Below are 17,299 nucleotides of genomic sequence, written 5' to 3' on the forward strand. Positions count from 1 at the left end.
TCTATGTGACATGCTATTTATGCTCTATGTTTTTTCTTTTTTTTCCATGCTTTTCCTTCCCCTTATAACCATTTCACTCTTCAACTGGTTAGTAAATTTCTATTCATCTTTCAAAGCCTAGAACAAATATGACCTCCCTTTTGAGTATTTCTGAACCATCTATAGCTTCCAGGAGAACTGATTTTTCCCTCATCTGTATACCTTCAGCATTTAAGCAAAGAGTATTCTTTGCTCTTGACCATCTATAATAAATCTCATATTAAGTTTTGGTATTAGTTGAACTGTAAGTTCTTGAAAGCCAGAAGAATGCATTCATTCCCTGTTATTTTGCCAGCACAACACAATTATCACATAGTAGATGCACTATAAATGTTCATGGAGTTGAGGTGGATATATTAACCATAATTCTGTTTTAATCTGAACTTCAATGTGTGTGCAGTGTAAAATCTCATGAGCTTTATGATGAACTAAAATTTGATATAATTTTATGATTATTGAAATTTACCTTTGAATACTCTGTGAATGACTTTAGTTTTAAGTATATTTGGATGACAAATATTATAATGTTTGTGTTTATAAAAGTTTCAGTTTTGTAAATAAAACTAGTAGGTAGGGCACCTTTTAGAAAGCTAATTAGGGTGTTTCTCAGGAAATTCTGTTTTAATATAAATATTTAATATAAATATTTAATATAAATATTTCTTTTAAAAGAAAGTTAAAAAGGAAGTGCTAGAAAGGAGGTTCTGGCTTCTTTGTGTTGTGGGAAACCCCGGACCAGGTGTCAAAAGAACCGGTTCTAGTTCCAGCATTGCTGTGAAATCTCCGGAACATTTGAAAAACCATTTGATTTCTTGGTCTGTTCCTCCATTTGGACAAAGAGAACGTTCAGCTACAACATTGTTTTTCAGATTGAAAACAGGATTTGAATTGAAACAAAACATCAAAGTACACCATACATAATCAAGATGCTTGTTCTGTGAAATGTTTCAGTGATACTCGTGTATGCATGTATGTGTGCGCTTAAGTATGTGCATGTGTAAATGTGTGTACTTGGCTAAGATGTAAGAATTTATTTGTTTATTTATTTTGGATAAAAGTAAAATATTTCAAAAGCCAGTGAGCTAGGGTTAGGGTTGTGGCTCAGTGGTAGGGCACCTGCCTAGCACATGAGGCACTGGGTTCGATCCCTGGTACCACATAAAAAGAAAACAAAATAAAAGTACTCTGTCCATCAGCTAAAAAAAAAAAAAAATTACAAAAAAGCCAGTGAGCTAGATGGTCTCTAATGCATATTCTGGTTCTGAGATTCACTTAAAATGCTAAGAAGTTCCCCATGTGCTGTTTATGATTGTTAGGTAGAATTCTAAGAAGTGCTTTATATGCTCCTTGTGGGTGCTGTGATGTGCAGATGAGAAAACATCTGAAAGAATCCGCTCTTCTCTTAGTCTTCATCTCCTTAGTAAATAGAAGCATTTTTCTTCTAGTTGCTCAGGCCAATAATCTCAGCCTTAACTATTCTTTCTTATTTCCCCCCTAAGTATTTCATCAGCAAAATCTGTAGACCACATAGTCAACATATCCGTATTCCATCCATTTCTCTTACCTCTTCCACCTCAGCCACATGGTCCAAGCTACCATTATCTCTAGTCTCTTTTGTAAATAATAGTTTCTACTTAGACTTTGTCCTCTATTACTACTGCTAATTTCAACCTAGCAGCCAGAATAAGCCTGTGAACAAGTCAGATCATATTCTTTGCTCAAGTCCTCTAATGTCTTCTCTTACCTCTTGGGTCCCATTTCTACTTTCCTCTTATAGTCTCCATAATGACCATACTGGCTTCCTTGATGATCCCCCAACATTGGCTGCTCTCTGATAGCCTTTGCAGTTGCTGGTCCCTCTGGCATAGTTCTTTCCCTTCATCTTTATCTGTGTTTTTAAACCTTTGCCTCATTCAGTTTTTGCCCTAAAATCCATGAAGTTCTCTGTGTTGCTCAGCTTTTCAGTCACTGTGACCAAAATACCTGACAAGAACAACCTAGGAGAAGAAAAATTTATTTTGGCTCATGGTTTCAGTCCATGGTCGGCTGACTCCACTGCTCTGGGATTAGGGTGAAGCAGAACACTGTGGCAGAAGGGCATGTACAGAAACATTTCTCCCGCCCCCCCCCCCCAGGAAGCCAGGAAGGAAGGGAAGGGACTGGAGGGAAGGTGCACCCTTCCAGAGTAGCCCCCAGTGATCTACCTCCTATAGCCATACCCCACCTATCTATAGTTACCACCCAACCAGCCCATTTGAAGTAGGATGGACTGATTAGGTCTCGAGATCCAATCATTTCATCTCTGAACATTCCTGTATTGACACAGGGGGGATATCTCATATCCAGATGTACACCTTCCCTTCCTACTCTGTTAAAGTACACCCACATGCCCTTCTCTGTTTTACTTTCCTTCCTAGCATTTATCACCATGTACCATATATTTTACTTATTGATTCTGTTTATTGTCTACCTCCCCAAAGATAATGTGAGCTCCACGAGTGTAAGGATTTTTGTTTTGTTCTGTTTTATTTACAGCCATACCCAAATATGGTATCTGAAATATATAGACACCAAATAAATATATATATAGTATAAATTTAAAGTTTCCAAAGATTTTGACTCTAGAAGTCAAAATCAGGATAACTCGTCTTTAAATAAAAAGATAGCCATCACATGATGGTACATGCCTATAATCCCAGCAATTTGGGAGGCTGAGGCAGGAGGATCACAAGTTTGAGTCCAGCCTCAGCAATTTAGTGAGGTCATCAGCAACTTAGTGAGACCTTGCCTCAAAATAAAAAACAAAAAGGGCTGAGGATATTGCTCAGTGATAGAGTGCCCCTGAGTTCAATTCCCAGTACCCACCAAAAAAGATAATAGTATTTTATTTCTGACATAAAGATAGAAGACTTTGTTTGAAAATTTTTTTTTTAAAAAAAGAAATTTCTGTTTTTGGAGAGTGAAGACAGGATGTTACCAGTTGTAATTTCACATTTATGAACAGAGTGTTTCATAACCTTTTCCAACCAAAGATAAATTTTGATAATAAATTTTATATCAGAACTAATATTTTCCTAGTGACTCCACCTGAGAATCATGAGATAGACTATGGAGGGGTCCATATGAAGTGACCTCACTATTTTTAATATCTGGTTCTCACAATCCGAGACTGCTTAAGCTGGAACCAAAGTTCTAATTTGAACTGATTAGTTAGTCTCATCTATCTACTTGGAGTGTTTGAGATAGAATTTTTCCAGGGTTTATGAATAGAATTAACTGAACTTATTTCATAAAATTAGAAGTTAGGTTTTGAAATATATGTTCATGCAATTCTCAATACTCTAAAAATTTACCAAAATCTCTTTTTCTTTCCTTCCTTCTTTCTCTCTCTCTTCCTTTCTTCCTTCCTTTTCTTTATTTTCTCCTTCCTTCCTGTCTCCCTCTTTCCCTTCCTCCCTCTCTTTCATTCTTTCTTTCTTTTTGTTGGTATGTGGTGCTGAGGATCAAACCCGGGCTGCACGTATGCCAGGTGAGCGCGCTACCGCTTGAGCCACATCCCCAGCCCTTCTTTCTTTCTTGATACAGAGGATCATAATCATTTTCTGAATAGGAAAAACAATCAGAAATGAACAGAAAAGAGTACAGTGAGTCATAAACCAATTTATACTTTAAAATGCAGTAATAGTTTTCTATCTTGTGTACCTCTTATATTATTGTATTATATTTGCATTTATGAGTATATTAGTGAGATACTCCTCTGCACTTTAAAATTAAGACTCTCTGATGACTATAGCACAGTCTCAGCAACTTAGCAAGACCTTAAGCAATTTCGTGAGAGCCTGTCTCAAACAACGCTGGGGATGTAGCTCATTGGTAAAGTGCCCCAGGTTCAATCCTCAATTCCTAAAACAAACAAAATTAAGACTTTATAGCCATTGTATTAGTGAAGGACTTTATTATCTCTAACTGAGCTTGTATGCAATTTCACTCCCCACCTTCAATCCAATGAGCTTATATAAACATCCAGGTATATAAATAACCTGAAAAATATGGGGATGGGGAAAATTCCTGAATTGAAAGTTTAACTTTAGCTGAGTGTGGTGGCCCATGCCTGTAATCCCAACGGCTTGGGAGGCTGAGGATAGAGTTCAAAGCCAGCCTCAGCAACAGCCGAGCATTAAGCAACTCAGTGAGACTCTGTCTCTAAATAAAATACAAAAAAGGGCTGGGGATGTGGCTTAGTGGATGAGTGTTTCTGAGTTCAATCACTGGCACCCCACCCCGTCTCCCCCACCAAAAAAAGGAAAAGAAAATTTAACTTTATAATAATTATGAAAAATATCTTAAATAACCACAGTATATCATCAGGTGGAGTGGAGGCTCAAGATGAAGACTAAATTGAGCTGTAGAAAGATAAAGTTTCAGTTCATTTCCATGCCTGAGTGAGTAGATTGAAAATATCTTGCTTGATATGAGAGGAAGAACTGATCCATATTATACCCGACATGTAAGAATCATTTAAATTTCTGTACACTCCACTAAAACTATGCACATTTATTCAGACCTAATGTGCATGTGAATCTCGGAACTTTCATGAGAACTCTGTATGGCGGTGGTAAATGACTCATCTTTAGCTTGGGTTGCTACATTTTTTCAGGTCATCTCTCTGGAATGCCATTTCTAATATCAGCTGTTGGTAGTCTTGTAATTATGCCTATCTATTACTTCTGAATTCATTTAGGTTGATCCCGTTCTGGTCAATTCTACTTGTATGTATCTTTCCAACTTATCTTTTCTTTGCCTTTCCAAAATTGTTGTTCTGATTTTGACCTTCATTGTTTCTTTTGAGAGTTGTTCCTCTAGTCTTGCTCATCTCCAAAACCCATCCATCATATCACTTGAAAATAACTAACTTAAAATAGTCTAATAATATTACTCCTAGCTCAAAATGCTCCAAATCCCTTCTCTGTGTGCCCACACATTGCTGAAAGGATAAAATTTAAATTGATTGGAATGGCATAAAAGACAGACTTTGATCATCACTGATTTTCTTTCACCTTCAACTTCCTTCTTTTTGTTCTCACATTATTATACTATCTGGTCAGGTTCTAGATTCCCCTCTGGATATAGTTTGGGATTCACTACAGCATGCAGATGAAAGGGCCTTCCAGACCCAAAGTTATATATAGCAGAGTGTAAGTTCAGTCACTTAAACTGAGAAACTAAATCCCTATCTCACCCATTCAAAGTGAAATACCTATAGGTAACCCAATGGGTAAAATCGTGTAAGTTTATAATTGATAGGCAAGTTAAACTTTAGTGTCTTTCAAATGTAAGAATTTATTTTCAGAACTGTTGACTTTTTAGATGCATTTCTTATTTGAAAATAGAGAATTGCAGCCAATTTGGAAAACAGTATGGAGATTCCTTGGAAAACTGGGAATGGAACCACCATTTGACCCAGCTATTCCTCTTCTCAGACTATACCCAAAGGATCTAAAAACAGCATATTACAGGGACACAGCCTCATCAATGTTTATAGCAGCACAATTCACAATAGTTAAACTGTGGAGCCAACCTAGATGTCCTTCAGTGGATGAATGGATTAAAAAGTGGCATTTATACACAATGGAAAGTTACTCAGCAATAAAAAAAGAATAAGATCATGGCATTTGCAGGGAAATGGATGGCATTAGAGAAGATTATGCTAAGTGAAGTTAGCCAATCCCAAAAAAACAAATGCCAAATGTCTTCTCTGATATAAGGGGGATGACTCAAATGGGTTTGGGAGGGAGAGCAAGGGAGGAAGATTACCTCTAGATAGGGAATAGGGGTGGGAGGGAAAGAGAGGGAGAAGGGGAATAGTATGGATGGTGAAAGGAGACCCTCATCATTATACAAAATACATGTATGAAGATGTGAATTTGGTGTCAACATACCTTATATATAATCAGAGATATGATAAATTATGATATAATGGTGTATTAAGAATTATAATGCAAAAATAAATAAGTAAACAAATAAATAAGTAAAAATGAAAGACATAGGGAAAAAAAGAAAATAGAGAATTGCTCAATGATAGCAGAAACATTAATAGTGATTCATGTTTAAGATTAAGGCTAATTTCTTGTTTTTGTTTGTTTGTTTGTTTCACGGCCAGGGGCCAGTGATGTATTCATCCAAAGCAGTGTCATGTCATTAAAGTGCAAATTAAAAAAAAAAAAAGAGGAGCAAGGACACAATTTTTCTGTATTCCATTGGAAATTGATATCTGATTTATTAAAAAATTATTTCTACCTGTGAACAGCTTATTTACAAATAAAGAAATACAAATGGCTATTAAGGACTAAAAAATGTCCAACCTAACTAGTAATCTAAGAAATGCAAATTTAAATCAATGATATATAATTTTTACTTATCAAATTGAGTTTTACTGAAGATGACTAATTTGATGATTGATCATTCCTAGTTTTTCCTTACCTCATTTTTCCCATCACTGGAAATTAAATGCTTCAAAGGTTAAGGTATAAATCATTGCAATGAATTTCAAGATCATTAAGGAAAGCAATTTTGTGGGAATTTCTGAACTGTGAATATAGATGCAAATTCTACTCTAGTCCCAAATCTAAATCATTCAGAAAATTTTGCTTTACAAAGATGCTCAGAAATTGATATTATTAGCTGGGCGTGGTGGTGCTCACTGTAATCCCAGTGGCTAGGGAGGCTGAGGCAGGAAGGATCGAGAGTTCAAAGCCAGCCTCATCAAGACCAAGGCGCTAAACAACTCAGTGAGTCCCTGTCTCTAAATAAAATACAAAATAGGACTGGAAATGTGGCTCAGTGGTTGAGTGTCCCTGAGGTTCAAGTCCCTGTACCCCAAAACAAAACAATTAATATTATTAGAGGAGAGAAAAGATATTCTAAGCCCCCTCAGATGCCAATTATTTCTGATTGAAAGTCTCTCAAAGAGTATTTTGAACATACTCACCCTATCGGAGCTAAATTCTAGAGCTCTTAAGAAATAATTTGGCTTTAGGACACATTTTCCACCAATTCAGCTGGCATCTCCAGCCTCACCAGGGCTCCCAAAGGACCCCAACAGCTCCTGTGCCATTAGTAGCTCCTGTATCTATGTCAGCTCCTGCAAGTGCAGAGTGCAAATGCACCTTCTGTAAGAAGAGCTGCTACTTCTACTGGCCTAAGTGCTAAGTGTGACTAGGATGCCTATGCAAAGGAGGATTGGAAAAGTGCAGCTGCGGTGTATGATTTGGAAGAGAACTGCTCCCAGGTGTAGATACAGTGAAGTGTATAAATGTGGATTCTTTTTTTTTTTCCATATAACCCTGACCATTTGTTGTGTCATAAAAGTTGTTCACTTAAAAAGAGAAGGTTTGGGCTGGGATTGTGGCTAAGCAGTAGAGCGCTTGTTTAGCACATGCAAGGCCCTGAGTTCAATGCCCAGCACCACATACAAATAAATAAATAAATAAATAAATAAATAAAATAAAGATATTGTGTCAAACTCCAACTAAAAACAGTAAATTAAAAGAAAAGATATGGCTTTTACTACATTTTCTATCTAGTAACATTTCATTAAGAATGGGTAGCCTGGATGTAACATTCATTTTTCAATAATTAATTTATGGAATTAGTGCAAAAGAGTACCTATTTATTTTTTTTTTAAAAAAACAGAGATCTGGTATATTATCAGAATCACTATAATAGTCCTCCTCAGAGTTAAATATATTAAATTATATTTCATTAACATCTGAAAGATCCCAAAATGAAGAAGAAAAAAAATGTTCTTTGTTTTTCCAAACCACTTTCTTCTGATTTTTTCAGATGTCTGGTCTGTAATTGTTTTGGTCTTAAGTGGTCATCCTTTCAGCTAGCTCCTCCTTATCCTCCAAGGCATTCAAGGAAAGTCTATAGGGAGCATGGCCAGAGGCTGTGCCCACCCATCCTTGATCACAACATGTCACACACATGTCTCTTTTCTCTGCACCTCTCTATGTGACCACCATAAGAATTTTACCCTTTTTTTTCAACTATCTCCATATAATTCAGTTTATAGGGTTGCAAGAGACCTTAAAGATGATGTAGTCTGAAAGTCCATCATTTTTATTTGTGCCAGAGTGTACCAACATAATGGAAGTTTCAACTGAATCCCCTGCTCAACAGAAAACATATTACAAAGTAAGTACTTGATCCAAGATACAAAAATGTCAGAGGGGACACACACTAGACTGGCCATTCAATTCATAAACTCCTACCTGTATGGAGAATATAAAGAGCCATGGGTTGCTGGTGATGAGGAGAGGATTTTGGAGAGGGCTGGTAGTGTTCTGTGAGTTCCTTCTGTCCTCATCGCAAGTCCAGGGAAAGAGCCTCAACAGATGCTTGCCAAGCTCAGTAGATATCCCTTGCAGTTTAGGGTGTGTTTAATTTCACCTGAGAAATCCAAAGAGTGAAGACCTGGCTGGCTGCTTGTTCCAATGAAGAGCGAAGTAGAGATTGTACTACCACGTTGCTGCTACATCTGCCTTCATTAGGATGCTGGTGAATCATGAAATCACCTTACAATTGGTAACGTGTTGGTATTACCCTGCCTTTCTTGTTCATTAGGTAAAAAGATGACTAAGGATTTTATGTGACCCCAAAGAAAGTTGGGAAAGCCAGCGTGGAACTATCTTGAATTCCATCCAAGAGGACACCCTGTAGTTGTACTACTGACTGCCTGTGACTAAAGAAGGAGTCAGACAACTAGCCAGAACACAGATACAGGCACACATGGCAAGGGACTTGCACATGAAAGCTTCCTGGTAGTGTATCATTTATGAAACCTGCCACAAAATCTACCAAAGAGCACATGAAATAAAGATCAGGTTTAAAATCTGTAAGTCCAGAAACTATAGATGCCGTGATCATGACACGGCCAGTTAGGCATGACTTTTTTCTGTTCTTTGTTATTCTGATATTTATTTTTGAATGGAACGTGCATTGCGTAACTGAAGTGACTTAAAGGACTTTTTATTACCTAAGAAAGGCCTGAAAAATCTGAGCACCAGTCTGAGTTTTATCCAGGGATGGGAGAAAATGAATACCACAGGTTGGATTCAAAGGGACCGGGGAGAAAAAGGTAACCTGAAATTCTTGGATTCTTTTTTTTTTTTAATCCAGTTTTGTTAGAAACAGTAATCTCATTCCATAGCCCTTGTATTTCTTTACTACATTATACTCTGCCATAGCTTCAACTGCTTTGTTCACCAAAGACATGCCTACAAAAGACACTTCATACTGGGCATGCCTGTAATCCCAGCTACTTGCGAGGCTGAAACAGAAGGATTGCAAGTTTGAGACCAGTCTCAAAAAAGAAAGTCTGAGGATGTAAATTGGTGGTTCAATCTATAATACTGAAAACAGAATGAAACCCCCCAAGAGAGGGGTTGGGAATGTAGCTCAGTGGTAGCATGCTTGCCTAGCACACACAAGGTCTGTGTTCAATCCCCAGTATTGAAAAAAAAGAGACACGTTTTTCAGTTCACCCATATGACATTGAAAGTAACTTTGCCACCAAGTAGCATGGATCATCAGCATCCTATCTTGTAATTGTGATGAATCTCCACTCCTTTCATATTAATCCAGACCACATAATCCCAGGTTTTTATCCATGAAATAGACAACAGAAACCACTCCAGATATTTCAAGCAGAAAAGTATTTAATATAGGGATTCAGTGCCAAAAATAGCTGCTGACCAGAGAAGAAACTGGGGCCTATAAAAATGACTCTCAAAACAAGACTACTACCAAGTTGCTGGTACATATACCCACATTGGGATGCTGGTGAATCATCAAATCACCTTACAACTCTCGTTTCCAGAAATACCCTTTGATAGAGGAATCAGTAAGCTGCCACTACAGTTGTTGGGACTACAAATCCATGCCAGCAAAATCCGGATGCCATCCATGCATGCCATATTCTCATGCTTCACTTAGCCTAGTTCTAGATTCAAGTCCTGTGTGCATGCATCTGAATAACAAAGTGAAGTCTTCAATTCAAAAGCATTGGGAAAAATGTTGTTTTAAGATTTCTGGCCTCTAGCTAGGCGTGGAGGTGCACTTCTGTAATCTCAGTGGTTTGGGAGGCTGATGCAGGAGGATTGTGAGTTGAATGCCAGCCTCAACAACTTAGTGAGGCTCTAAGAAACTTAGTAAAACCATGTCTCTAAATAAAATATAAAATGAACTGGGAATGTAGCTCTGTGGTTGAGTGCCCCTGAGTTCAATCCCCAATAACCCCTGCTCCCGCCAAAAAAAGATTTCATCCTCTATTCCAGAAATACACACTAAGAGGAGGTTAGAATCGTTTAATGAGTTAATCCCCTGCATCTGTCATACCACATTTCCTTTCTTTATATACTTTTCAATTTGGCAGATCACATTTTCCAGGTTTCCCAAAAAAGAGTGTATAGCAAGTAATTCTTTTGAGAACTTTCATGTCTATCTTCCCTCATACTTAATGTTTTCCCCAGATAAAGTTAGATAGTTTTAAATAATTTTGAAGTCATTCTCTTATTATCTCCTAGATTCCAGTGTTGTAATCGAGAAGTTCAATGCCATTCTCATTCCTATTATGTTTGTGCATAACCTTCTTGCCTTTTTCCTCTCTGGAAGTTTTTAGGACACTTTCTCTATTTCTGTTTTTATAAGATTTTTACAGTGATGTGCTTTTTTTGTTGTTATAGGCCCTTTCATTCTTACTTTTCAAGGATTTTTTTTTTCTGTGAGAATTTCCTTTTCTACATTTTTTTGTTTTTTTTTTCCCAAATGTTTAAAAATTGGAGGTAATATCTTTTGAATATATTGTCTGATTTCCTCAATGTTTATCCCATATTTTCTATCTTTTTGCATTTTTAGTTTATTTTTTTGCAAATCCCCTCAACTTTATCTTTCGATCCTTCTGTTGAATTTTTATTTTTGCTCTCATACTTCAATTTCTAAGAGTTTTTAATTGTTTTCTTTTTATGTGTGTGCGCGCATGTGTTTCTCTGTATGTGTATGTATAGTACTGGGGATTAGGCAAGTGCTCTGCCATTGAGCTATATTTTCAGCCCAATATATGTTTAATACGCTATTTTAAGAAAATTTTCATTTGATAGATGAGGAACTAATATCCAGGGGAGTGAGGTGCTTTTCCCAAAACTAGTGTATGACAAAAGCCAAGGTAAATCTAAATTCTGATTTAAAATTCAGGACTTTTTTTTAGTACTGGGGGTTAAACCTGAGCCACGTCTCAGCACTTTAAAACCCAGGGCCTTGTGCATGTAAGGCAAGCACTCTACCAACTGAGCTATATTCCCAGCTATATTTTACCTTGAGACAGGGTCTTGCTAAGTTGTTTAAGGCCTTGCTATGTTGCTGAGGCTGGCTTTACACTAGCAATCCTCTACTCTCAGCCTCTCGAGCTGCTGGGATTTCAGGCGTGCGCCACTGCACCTCTCAAGACGATTACCAATTTCTGCTTTCCCACTCTTTCTCTCCTATCATTAACACTTACGATGATTTAATATTCTCCTATGTGTTGTCTCATTTCCCTACCCCCTCTTCACTACTGTGTACATACAGTACTTGGACAGTGCCTGGCATGAATTAAGATCTTCATACTTAATTGTTAAATAATTGAAAGAATGAAAAGGTAGGTGACATGCATCTTAGATTTCCCCTCAGCTTATACTTTTGGGGAAGATGATTTCTCTGGGTGATGGCTGATGAAAGACATGCACACATTTTGACTCGAGGTTTTAAAAGATCATGCCTAATGTTCTTTATTGAAAGCAGAAAATAGGGTAATTAAGAGTGTGTCATTTAAAGATAGAGGTGGACTTTGTACCTGGGTTAGAATTCTAGCTACTTCACTTAAAACCCTGTGCAATCTCTTTCTCCTTTTCAAGTCTCAGAAGGTAAGAGAATCTGACATATAAAGCCTCAGATCATCCAAGTGTGGTTAAATTTTCCTATAATTCCATGACTCAGGAGGCAGAGGCATGGGGATTGCAAACTCAAGGCCAGCCTCGTCAACTTAGTGAGTCCCTAGCAACTTAGTGAGACTCTGTCTCAAAATAAAAAAAAACCTGTGCTATCTACCTGAGTCAATTAGCTAATCGCATTTTTTTTCAGTAAATTGACTAAGCTAATTAAATTAGCATGTTGGATTATCTTAGAGTTATGTGGGCTGGAGATGTGGCTTAGTGGCCAAGCTCCCCTGGGTTCAATTCCCAGTACCCCCCCCCGCCCACTCCACAAAAAACTCTCAGATCAGTGTATTTTCCTCATTTCTCTCTGCTGTTCCCTCCTTAGAATCCTTTTCTCCCTTTGGAGTTTTGTGGGTTTTTTTTTTAATATTTATTTTTTAGTTTTCGGCGGACACAACATCTTTGTTTGTATGTGGTGCTGAGGATTGAACCTGGGCTGCACGCATGCCAGGCGAGCGCGCTACCGCTTGAGCCACATCCCCAGCCCCGTTTTGTGGTGTTTTTGAAGAAGGGAGGCATTTCTTCTATTTGCATAGGTAAGTAACAACAATATTTTGTAGAATGTGTGTGAATCTAATCCCCCAAAGGTTAAAAATTCATTTTTCATTGTCTTGGTGTTTTCCTGTAAATTTTCAGACTATAATTCCTAAAAGTGCTTTTATTTTTATTAACACTAGCTAAAAATTAAGATTTTTAGCACTTTTGACTAAAAATCATGGGAAGATAATATAACAAGTAATTACATTTTACTTTTAATCCTTATATGTATTCGGTGCATTTCTTCTTGGTAATTTAATGAAGCTTAAAATATAGTCCTTTCAGATTATTGAATATTTTCTTATGTCACACAAAAATATTATTGTGAGAAGTACCAGACTATGGTGGAACTCCCAAAAAGATTCCTTAAAGATTACATAAACTAAGAATCCATTGGATTACTCTGGCCACCAAGTGTTTGAATATGTATAATGCTGCCTAAAACAGTGTAGTAGATGTAATTTTTATTGTGCTGTTGCAACTTGGATACACATGGAGGCAGTACAGTCTAGTGGATAGAGTCCAAGTTTGGGTGTCAAACTGGCATTCACAAGGCAGCATCTGTTGGTGACTAGGTGTAGGATTATGGACACTGGTGTACCTATTAAATCTATGCTTTTGTTTCTCCATATGTAAAAGGATGTTTTGTGAATAAAGGAATATTCACTCAATATTAGCAGATACTAAGAAATCCCTTCTGAGTAACTTTTTTTTTTTTTTGCCACTTTGTTGTGCATCTCCATCATGATGTCTTAGAAGCATCCCAAACAGGAAGAGTCCAATGTAAAATTCATGATTTTCCATTTCAGACCTACTCATCTTCTTAGAGTCTGTAAATGGAACAAATCATCTTCTATGCAGTTGCCTTAGTCAAAGGGCAGGGACTTAGCTAGACTTTTCTACCCTTTGACCCATGACATTCAATCAGTGCCAAACCTCGTAGATTCTACTTCCTAAGTGTGCTCAAACTCTATCCCCTCCACTCTACCCTTAGTTTGGGCTTTTATTATCCTTTGTCTGGATTATTACAATTGTTTCCAAACTAGTGGTTCTGTCCCATCCTGTGTATCACGCTCATTAGCGACAGAATGATCTTGACATTCTCATGCTTCCTGGTGCTTCGACTTTTCAGGAAGTATGGAGTCCTCTGTGGCATGGAGTCCTGGATGAACTTTCTGACCTCATTTTTTACTACATTTTTTCTGTGCCTTTTGTGAACCAAGCAGCCATACTTTGTGTTTGAATTTGTGTGTGTGTGCTGGAGATTGAACCTAGGGCCTTGTGCATGCAAAGCACTCTATCACTGAATTACTGAGTTACATCCCCAGCCCCAATTTCCTCTTATTTTTTAAAAGTTTTTTTTTTTTTTTTTTTTTTTTTTTTTTTAAAGGGGGATAGGAAGCGGTTAGGAAAGGCAGCAGAATACAACAGACACTAGTATGGCAGTATGTATAAACGTGGATGTGTAACCAATGTGATCCTGCAATCTGTACGTGTGGTAAAAATAAAAATTCATACCCCACTTGAATCAATGTATGAAATATGATATGTCAAGATCATTGTAATGTTTTGAGCAACATATATATATATATATATATATATATATATATATATTAGTTGTAGATGAACACAATACCTTAAGTTATTTTATTTATTTATTTGTGGTGCTGGGGATTGAGCCCAGGGCCTTATGCATGCAAGGCAAGCTCGCTCCAACTGAGCTATATTGCCAGCCCTATTTTATTTATTTTTTATGTGGTGCTCAGGATCGACCCCTATGCCTCACACATGCCAGGCAAACACTCCACCACTGAGCCACAGCCACAGCCCTTTCCTCTAATTTTTTTATTTAAAAAATTTTTTAATTTGTTTGTTCTAATTAGTTATATCTTCCTCTTTTTTAAATTACCATAATGTCCTTTCTATCACCTTAACTGTCTACCAAATTCCTACTTTTTTGGTGGTGCTGGGGATCAAACCCAGGGCCTTGCATATGTTAGAGAAGTGATTTACCACCAAGCTACATCCCTGCACTCCAATTCTCTGCTTTTTTACTTTGTCAGCAAACTCATTCTTTTTTTTTCTTTTAAAAATTTTTATTTGCTCTTTTTAGTTATACACAACAGTGGGATGTATTTTGACATATTATAAATACATAAAGTATAACTTCCCATTCCTGTGGTTGTGCATGATGTGGAAGCAAACTCATTTGTGATTCCTTTTCACCTTTTCTGTGCTATCTCTTGCCTTTCCGCATCAAGAAGTGCTTCCTTTCTACTTCCATTGCACCTTTTAATCAAAACTCTATCTGAAGACTGTATACATCTGTGTTTGAGAGCCCAGATTCTGCAGTCAGCAAATCTGGGTTTGATTTTATCCCTTAGTAACTAACTATGTGACATTGAACAATTTATATGACCTCTCTATTCTTCAGTTTCTTATTCTATGAAATGGAGACTATATTTAACATCTGGTAAGCACCTAATAATAATAATATATATTTTTATTTTTGCATTATTTTATTAGAGATTTATATACCTAGTTTTCTCTGCTATCCAATAGCATCTGAGGTCAGAACTTCATTAACAAATTATTCAGCATTAATTAAGCACTTAATGCACATATATCAACTCATGTAATGCAATTCTTTTTAATGTTCTTAGTCTAAATTTGCCTATCAAACCTGTGCTATTTTACTATCCAGCCTCCTGGTTTTAATATTATTAGATAAGGATATTTACTGTCTTTAAATTCTTCCAATAATTTGGTGGTTCCATAAAAATATTCCCAACAACAGTCTTATGCTTATATAAGGCAATTATTCACAAACATAATTATTGCTTGACATAATGCATAAATGGGACAAACCCATTCAGAATTCAGAGACTCAATGATTGAGTTGGTTTGAGGATTATCTGTACTAAGTGAATTATTAGAAATTTACTATGCTCTATTTGAATGTTTGGTTTTGTCCATGTGACCACATAATTCTAAGACAATCCAACATGCTAATTCAATTAGCTTAGTCAATTTACTGAAAAAAAATGCAATTAGTTAATTGACTCAGGTAGATAGCACAGGTGATTTACTGATTGTGAATAATTTTATCTTATTCTTCCTAGAATTTCATATAAACTTAAATATTTGTATACATATACTTTATTAACCTTCATCTCACCCAAATGAATGATATACATTAACTTAAAAACACTGCAACTTTATCTATCTCTGTCTCTTAACATATCATAGTTTCTGTTGGTCTAATTCCTAAAAATTTGGTGTCACTCTTCTTTTTTTGTTTCCTTTAGTAAATTTTCAATATCTTATAGTTTCTTGAATAACATTGAGGGACAAACTTCTAAAATAATAGTCATTGTCATCATTAATGTTACATATTTTTATTTTATAATTTAATTATTAAATTATAATTTAATAAAGTATTAAATGTTTTGGCTTCATGATGGCCTTTCTTCCTCTTCCTATCTTCTTGTTGCTGAAAGCTCGGTCCTAGTCTCAGATGCCAATCCAATAATAAGAACTCAGTTTTGAGAAAAAAGGAAAAAAGATGGTTTATTGCTTTGCTAGCAAAGGAGAAACACAGGGGACTCCTGTCCCAAAGGCTGTGATTCTGCTCATCAGCAGGAACAGGGCTCTTTTACAGAGGTGATTCAGAGAAGATGAGATTAGGAAGGAGAAGATCATGGAAAACAAGTTCAGAGAGGGGAAGTTCAGGGAAAAGATCAGGGAGGAGAAGATCAGGGAGAAGAATGTTGGGAAAAAGAAAAAAAATATGAAAGTTTCAAAGCCACAAGGGATATAGTCAAAGCATCAAGTGAACCCCTGTTACATTGTGAGTAAGGGCATTTTCTAGGTTTGGTTATGTCTTTCTCAATTTGCATTCTTATTTTCAGAGAATTTAGTAGTTCCATTGGCTTAACCATCCTTTTTAGGCAAATGAATCCCAATTTTTTTCTCTCTAGTGTTATCTTTTCAGGCCCAGACCTGACTCCTTGAAAGCTTAAGTGGTCCTTAAAATACAGCATGCTTAAAAAACAAACTCATTCTCTTCTTCACAAATTGACTCCTGATTTCTCTTTTTCTGTCCTTTGTATATTCTCCAAGTTCCTCCAAACCTTCAGGTTTATTGGGAGCGGTGATGCATACCTGTAATCCCGACTGGCTTCTCGGGAGGCTGAAGAAGGAGGATACAAGTTCAAGGTCAACCTGGACAATTTAGGGAGACTCTGTCTCAAAATTTTAAAAGTTTCAGGCCAGCCTGGGTAACTTAGTGAGACCCTGGGGATGTAGTTCAGTGGTAAAGTTTCCTTGGGTTCAATCCCCAGTACCACAAAAAAACAAACACAAAATAAAATTAAAAAAAAAAAAAAACTTCAGGTTGGGTATACTACATTTTGTCTATGGACATTTAGCTTGTGTCCACATTTTGATTATTATGAATAGTGCTGCAATACATGAAGATTTGTTAGTATCTCTTTGAGGTCCAGATTTTAATTCTTTTGGATAAATTCCCAGAAATGGGATTGTTGGATTACGTGAGTTTTCTTTTTAATTTTTGAGGAACGTCTGTATTGTTTTCCATAGTGGCCGCACCATTTTTGCATTCCCCTCAACAGTGTTGAAGGATCCTGATTTCTCCACATCCTCATCAACATTTGCTTTCTTTTTGATAA

This window comes from Spermophilus citellus (genome assembly GCF_964194105.1).
Source record: "Spermophilus citellus genome assembly, chromosome: 2".
Classification (NCBI taxonomy): domain Eukaryota; kingdom Metazoa; phylum Chordata; class Mammalia; order Rodentia; family Sciuridae; genus Spermophilus; species Spermophilus citellus.